This window comes from Leuciscus leuciscus (assembly GCF_965113295.1).
Source record: "Leuciscus leuciscus genome assembly, chromosome: 13".
NCBI lineage: Eukaryota > Metazoa > Chordata > Actinopteri > Cypriniformes > Leuciscidae > Leuciscus > Leuciscus leuciscus.
Window position 1 is genome coordinate 23,158,224 of NC_138737.1, and position 8,128 is coordinate 23,166,351.

Sequence of the window (8,128 nt, forward strand, 5' to 3'; positions counted from 1 at the left end):
GATCACGTTCCCCAGGGCTTGGGTCCCGCCGCTGCCGAGGCACGGCGTCGATCTCAGACCTGGGGTTCACAAATGGATTTATCAGTGGATGTTGAGACGGGCTCTGCCTTATCTCAACATCCTTCTGATAGATCCAGTGCCTCTCATCAGGGTGTGGAAGCACGCGCTGCGGTTTCTTCCCCCCCGATGGAGGCACCAATACTGCAATTGTCCAGCTCTGAGGAGTTGGACGTTGTTAGTATTGAAGCTGAGTCTGAGGATTCGCCACCTCAGTCTCACGCTTTTGAGGAATTGCTCGATGTTGTCACGAGAGCAGTTCACAGATTATCTATTGAGTGGCCAGAGGATAGGCAGGACGTTCGTTCGAAAAGTAAGCTCGACGAACGCTTCCTGCCATCTCGTACACAGCCTCAGCGAAGAAGCCTTCCGTTTTTCCCCGATCTCCACACCGAGGTGTCAAAATCGTGGGGAAAACCGGTTTCATACAGAGTGTATGCACCACAAACATCCCACTATTCTTCCATTCAGAAATATAAAGAATATGGTTATGGGGAGATGCCGAAGGTGGAGGAGACGCTTGCGAGCTATCTCTCTCCAGCAACGGCATCTTCCCTGAAAGCTCCTTCCCTCTAAGCCAGTAAAATTCACATCATCTCTGGTTCATAAATCGTATGCAGCCGCTGGTCAAGTCTGCATACGATGTCTATTATGCAAGCCTATCAGGCAGAATTATTGGGGGATTTAGAGGAGGGCGGGGGAATTGGTCCTGACACAGTGGCTGAACTACGCAGAGCCACAGATCTGTCTCTCAGGGCCACCAAGGAGACCGCTAAATCAATCGGGCGGTCTATGGCAGCCCTGGTGGCCACTGAGAGGCATCTGTGGCTCAATTTGAGCGATATAAAAGAGAAAGAAAAGCACGTTCTCTTAGATGCTCCGGTTTCCACTGTTGGTTTATTTGGTGATGCAGTAAACAGTGCGGTAGCTAAATCTCAGGAAGCTGCTAAACAGGCAGCTGCATTACAAAAACTTCTCCCCCGCCGTTCTTTCATTGAGGCTGCTGAGCGGGAGCAGCCTCACTCCTCTAAAAAGAGCGCTGAACATCGTGCCACTCAAAAACAGAATGTGTCCTCTCGTGCTCCCCCACAAAAATCTCGGGACACGGAGGGCGCTCTCAAACCCAGCAGTCTTCGAGGGGTAAAACGGATCTGCGGACCGTTATTACCGCCAAGAAGGCTGCTGGGAAAAAGTCCTGATGTCTGAGGGCTCAGGACAAATGAGGGTAGTCCCCCCGAAGCAGAGCGGTTAACACCTCTTTTCACGGTGCCCGTCTCTCTTCGGTGCCCTCAGGGGACCGTTCTGCCAACCCTGCCACCTCTGGTGTTACAGGGCGCAGCGGTCTCCGGCGAGCACATATCTCAAGGTCCACCCGGAAACGTAGTGGCCTCGGGATGCCCGCCCCCTCTGAGGAGGGTGCTAGAGCAGTCTGTTTGGTCGTTCCCTGCCGGTGCGCCGTTACAGGGCGACGAACCGACTACTCAACAGCAGGAGAAAAATACGGTGCCGTCTCTCTTCGGTGCCCTCAGGGGACCGTTCTGCCAACCCTGCCGCCTCCGGTGTTACAGGGCGCAGCGGTCTCCGGCGAGCACATATCTCAAGGTCCAACCGGAAACGTAGTGGCCTCGGGATGCCGGCCCCCTCTGAGGAGGGTGCTGGAGCAGTCTGTTTGGTCGTTCCCTGCCGGTGCGCCGTTACAGGGCGACGAACCGACTACTCAACAGCAACAAAATCCAGAAACCTCTAGTAGAATCTTTGACCGCGGTTTATGGGGGTTTATCACCGCGGTTTATGGGGGTCCTGCCCACAGTGGTGGGCCCCGAGCAGGTTCTGGTTATGGAACAGGAAGTAAACACTCTGTTAGAGAAAGGGGCCATAGAATATGTACCCCCCTCCAACAGGGAAACCGGGTTTTACAGCCGGTACTTCATAGTTCCAAAAAAGGACGGGGGATTGCGTCCCATTTTAGATCTTCGAGTTCTGTACGAGTCAGCCATGCAGCTCAAGTTCAAAATGTTAACCTTGAGACAAATCGTGCCACAGATCAGGTCCGAGGACTGGTTTGTCACGATAGACCTCAAGGACGCATATTTCCATCCGTCCGTGTCATTGGAAGTTCCTGAGGTTTGCTTTCGGGGGCAAAGCATACCAATATCGAGTTCTTCCATTCGGCCTGGCTTTATCACCCCGCACTTTCACCAAATGCGTGGATGCAGCTCTGGCGCCTCTGCGCCTCCGGGGTATTCGCATCACGAACTACATCGACGATTGGTTGATTTTAGCTCAGTCGCATTAGATGGCGGTTCAACATCGAGATGTTGTTCTCGCCCATATGAAAGAGTTGGGGTTACGGCTGAACGCCAAGAAGAGTGTGCTTTCTCCATTTTAGAGGATCACTTTTTTAGGCGTGGTTTGGGATTCAGTGTCGATGCAGGCGCGCCTGTCATCGCCACGCTTCGATTCCATCCTGGCAGCTGTGAGAAGTGTAAAGCTAGGCCAGCTACTCACTGTCAAACAGTTCCAGAGACTGTTGGGTCTCATGGCAGCAGCTTCCAACGGGATACCTTTTGGACTGCTGCACATGAGGCCCCTGCAGTGGTGGCTCAGGACCAGAGGGTTTTTCCCCGAGGGGCAACCCATTTCGCACAATCAAGGTCACGCGGTGATGCCTACGTGCCTTGGTTATGTGGAAGAAACCTTGGTTCCTGTCCCAGGGCCTAACGACGGATGCTTCCCTCACGGGTTGGGGAGCGATCCTGTGGGTCGCTCATCTCAAGGTCTGTGGGAAGACCATCATCGTTCCTGGCATTCTATAGCCTAGAGATGTTAGCTGTCTTCCGGGCTCTGAGGAGCTTTATCACAGGTCTCAGGGGACACCATGTGTAGTACATACGGACAACACGTCGGTAGTCGCCTATATCAAGGGGGTTTGCGCTGGCATGCCATATCCTCTTGTGGTTCCAGGGGAAGTTGCTGTCACTCAAGGCAGCCTACATCCCCGGGGTCCAGAATATAGGAGCAGACACTCTGTCGAGACAGGGGCCGAGGCCCGGGGAATGGTGGCTCCACCCCCGAGGTGGTGGAGCTGATATGGAAATTATAAGTGGATCTGTTTGCGTCTCGAGAGACGTCTCACTGTCCACTTTGGTTCTCCTTCACGCATCCAGCTCCTCTGGGACTGGATGCTATGGTACAGACGTGGCCGAGGCTACGTCTGTACGCCTTTCCCCCAGTTGCTCTGCTCCCGGGAGTTCTGGAAAGAGTTCGCAGGGACCGGGTTTGCCTGCTTTTTATAGCCCCGCGCTGGCCGGGCAGAGTATGGTTTCCCGATCTTGTGTCCCTCCTCGACGGGCATCCTCTGGAGCTACCCGTCAGGAGGGACCTTCTGTCCCAAGCAGGGGGCTCGATTTTTCACCCCCGACCAGAACTGTGGAACCTGTGGGCGTGGCCTCTGAGGGGGCCCAGCTCATAGAGTCAGGTCTCTCAACTGAGGTTGTTGAGACCATTCTACAGTCCAAGCTCCCTCCACGAGGAAACTTTATGCCCTGAACTGAAGAGTATTCACCTCTTTGTGTAGTGACCGTCGGTTGGATCCAGTCAACTGCCCAATTGGTACAGTTCTGGAGTTCCTGCAGGACCGGTTCACTGCAGGTCTGACCCCGTCCACTTTAAAGGTTTATGTGGCGGCCATAGGTGCTTACCACAGTCCTTTGGGTGGAATGTCTGTGGGGAAAGACCCTTTGGTATCTCGTTTCCCTCGTGGCACTTGGAGGTCCTCCTCCCTTTCGAAATCGGACCAGGAGGCGAATAATTTGCTTTGCCCTGTTCGGGCGTTAGACGCGTATGTCCACAGAGCTGCCCTGTGGCGTAAAAGTGACTTTTGCTCCCCTAACAAGGGAGGTCCAGTGTCTAAGCAAAGGATGAGCAAGTGGGTGGTTGAGACTATCTCACTGGCTTATGAGGCGGCTGGACAGCCTTCTCCTTTGGCTGTCCGGTCGCTCTCTACTAGGAGTATGGCGGCCTCTAAGGCCCTTATATCAGGAGTATCGTTACAGGACGTCTGTGATGCGGCAGGCTGGTCCTCACCGCACACCTTCGTCAGGTTCTACTCTCTGGATTTAGATTTTACTCCAGGGTCTCATGTTTTGTCTTCTTAGTGCTGCTCACATGATTACACACAGGACAGACATTTGTAGCTATGGAGGCGTTGGTATAGACGTTCCCATAGCGTCATTTCGACGCAACGCGAGTTCCCTTGAAAGGGAACACCTCGGTTACGACTGTAACCTCGGTTCCCTGAAGAGGGAACGAGCGTTGCGTCGCCTTGCCATATCTCCTTCATGCCTGTCAGCGCGACTTCAGACTTTACGAAGCTTTCGTTTTCTGTTTCGGGCCGGCTTTTATAGCTTCCTGGTACGTGACGTCACCCGCCTCTGACGTTCCGCCACACCATTGGACTGATTTTACATGTGCTTCAAGACGTCATCACGCAAAGCGTTCCCATAGCGTCATTTCGACGCAACGCTCGTTCCCTCTTCAGGGAACCGAGGTTACAGTCGTAACCGAGGCGTTTTCCTTTGCAAAGCAGATCGAGTTTGTTTGCAAAATGCTGGATTTGTTTGTTTAATTATGGCACAATATTAACTCCATACAAACGCCGTGTGCCAACTCATGCATGGCAGTCAGGCAGCCTGCGCATCATGGTGAATCACGGTTGTTTACGGACCAGAGCCACTCTGAGAGTCACTTCATGAGCATTTTACCATTTAATTTGAGAAAAAACTATCGTCATATCAAACACACTGAAATTCAAAGGTCTTCACGGCAACCCGTCAAAATAAAAGTTTGGTTTAACTTGAAGAAATTGACAGAAATAATTATATTAGGCTACTGTACAGTAGATTTAGCTATGTCTCCATGGGATTTTTTTTTATAAGCAATATTTACGTTTAAACAGCATGTAGCCTTTAATGCTTATATGTATTATTTACTTATGATTACCGTCATAAATAAAGTCATTTTGAATTTAATATTTTTTTCAAATAGTTAAATAAAATAGAAAAATTGTTCCAACAGATTTTGCTGTGGTACCGAAATTGGTACTGAGAACCGTAAAATTTGAATGGTATCGGTACCGACTACTGGAATTTTGGTATCGTGACATCCCTAGTTGCCAGTATTACTGTAAAAAACCCTTGAAATGTCTTACAGTGAAGTTTTGGATCCCACTGAGCAATATTAACAGACTAAACAAAAAGCTTCATGAAGAAAAAGTTTGTGTAAATTTGAGTAAGTTTGAGTAAATACAGATTTGTAAAGGCTGACTGGATGAAGAAAAATGTGCAAATAAGCATATATCTGGAAGGAAAACATAGACAGCAATTTGGAGCTCTATGCGTTTGACAATAATCTTATATGATCGTCTTTGACATTTGAACAGTGTTGAAACACTAAACCATGAGTAATGAGGCAGGAATGATATCTCCACACTGTTTATAGTGTCTGTCTGCTCTAACATCCTAGAGTATGTGATGTTTTCTTTTTTTAAAGGTATCGCCATGATCAGAGCTGCAATGAATAACTAGAAATGTTAAATGAGGTGTGAAGTTGGGTATGAATGATCTGTTCATATAAGTATGTAATAGAGACTATTAACTAAACCTTCAGACCTAGCATAAAAAAAATATATATATGAAGTGTATCCCATGCACTCATTTGTTTGAATATTTTTGACCCAAAATTGATAAAACGCTTAGCACTGTAAAAAGGAGGGAAACAGTGCTGAAAAGCTGCATTCTTTTCATGGAAGATTGGTCTGAGCATTAACCATATCGCTCTGGGTTAAGATTATACTGATTGTTTCGGTATAAGCACCAGCCACGTGCCCAAACTGTCAAATGATAGACATTAAACCAGGTGATGTGGTTTCATATGTTACAAAAACAGCCTTTTTCCACCTTAGAAACATTGCTAAGCTACGTAATATGCTATCAGTTTCTGATGCAGAAAAGTTAGTTCATGCATTCATGACCTCGAGACTGGATTACTGTAATGCTTTATTAGCTGGTTGTCCCGCATCCTCAATAAACAAGCTACAGTTAGTCGAAAATGCTGCCGCTAGAGTTCTTACGATATTAAGAAAATATGATCATATAACACCAATTTTATCATCACTGCATTGGTTACCTATAAAGTTCCGTATTAATTACAAGGTATTGCTACTGACTTATAAAGCCCTAAACGGCTTAGCCCCAGTCTATTTAACGGATCTTCTATCGCCCTATAATCCATCGCGCTCTTTAAGATCACTAAATTCAAGGCTTTTGGTCATACCTAGGATATCCAGAACCACCAAAGGAGGGAGAGCATTTTCACATTTGGCTCCAAAACTCTGGAATAGTCTTCCTGATACTGTTCGTTGCTCAGACTCGCTCTCCCAGTTTAAAACTAGATTAAAGTCGCATCTCTTCAGCCAGGCATTCATATAATCCTACAGTTCAAACTACAATCCGGCCTCTAGCTCATAAATGCCAGAGGAGAACTGGCCCCCGACTGAGCCTGGGTTCTCCCAAGGTTTTTTTTTCTCCATTAGGTCACCTGATGGAGTTTTAGGACACCATTAGGTCACTTGATGGAGTTTTTCGGTTCCTTGCCACTGTTGCCTTTGGCTTGCTCAGTTGGGGATATTTTGGGGATATTTAATTTAATTTTATCAATCAATAAATTCCTCTTGAAACAAACTTTGTTGTATTATTTTAATTTAATACTGTGAAGCTGCTTTGATACAATCTGTATTGTGAAAAGCGCTATACAAATAAACTTGACTTGACTTGATGTTTTATGGTTAACCATGGAAAAAAGGAAATAAGCCAAAAGCAGGGCATTTAAATTTTTTGCCTCCACTGAGATAACCCACATTAAAACCTAAAAACAGACAAATGTGCTATAAAATATTTAATAAAAAGGACGGTAAGATATCCAGTTCAGTAGAAACCAGGTAAAATGTATCATTACAAAGCTGCTCGGAAAGACAAAATAATATCCAGAATCTGCCTCTTATATGAAGCGTTTAATGCGGACTATGACAACTTTGCAAAGACAATTTTCCTCACATACTAAATAGAATAAACCAAGTGCTTTGGAAAGGTGTGACCTTGTGATTTCCCTAACTTCCTTAAACCATTCCAATTAAAAGAGGGGAAATGCCATGACCTTACACAAATTCTAAAAACAGTTAATGATCAAATTCTTTTCTTGCACCAGACAAACATTACAAAGGCATTATGACACAACTGAGTTATGTAGATGTATGCAAACAAACAATAATGTAATGAACACTATTTGTTGACAGAGTTCTCTTGACAGCTGTTTCAACATGTTCTACATACCTAAAACCCACATGCCTGTGCATTGTTTCTGGTCCAACCATACATTTTTTCCCACAATCTTCTTCCAGAGTCTAAATGTTTTAATTTAATGTTGCTGCATCTAGCTAGTATTTCAGGTTGGCCAGTGTTTTTGGCCTGATATTAGAATGAACTAAATGTGGCTTCCCTAGCTATAAAGTATATGAAGTATTTCACAAATACTTTACATAACTTACATTTTCAGTTTTTGGTCTTGCGTAACTGATGAACACATTATAAACAACATTATTACGACACAGTGTTACATTAAGGCAAGAGCTGACTGTATAATTTATGACAAGTGTTTTGTTTATAAATATCAGGTAATCATGTTTTGTAAATGTTCAAATGTAAATTTGTCTGCACACTGTAAAAAAATTTGCTGCGATTATTTATCACAACTTAAAATCCAACATTGTTTCAACTTTAAAAAGTATGTGTTCATGCTTGACTTAAAATATTAAGTTTAGTTAACTTTAGTTAAGTTGGATATTTAAGTTATCTCAACAAATTTTAAGTTGTAATAACTAAATTGCAGCCACATTTTTTACAGTGCAATGTCAAAGCAACCACTTAGAAAACCCCATCAACTGCATAGCAACCACTATTTGGCATAATGTAATTCCACAAACACCAACTCATCTTTCCCCAGTCAGCCTCACTGA